Genomic DNA, 265 nt, shown 5'->3' with positions numbered 1-265 from the left:
CACACACACACACACACACACACAAGCACACGGGCCCCCTCCCAGGGCAGGGGCATTAATGCCCCCAGTGCACACGGCCCCCCCCAGGGGAGGGCCCAGCACCCCCCAGCACAGACCAGGCCCCACACCCGGGTCCCGGTCGCTCTGCCTGCCGAGCAGGGAGGCAAAAGCCCCTTGGCACCCCCCACGCCCCGACCGCAGCGCCTGGGCGCTCTGCAGCAGCTGGGAGCCGCCTGCCTCAGTTTCCCCTCCCCGCCCCCCGCCG

The sequence above is a fragment of the Alligator sinensis genome, unplaced genomic scaffold, assembly GCF_000455745.1.
Source record: "Alligator sinensis unplaced genomic scaffold, ASM45574v1 scaffold1302_1, whole genome shotgun sequence".
In the NCBI taxonomy this organism is placed as follows: domain Eukaryota; kingdom Metazoa; phylum Chordata; order Crocodylia; family Alligatoridae; genus Alligator; species Alligator sinensis.
This window is presented reverse-complemented; position numbering follows the sequence as displayed.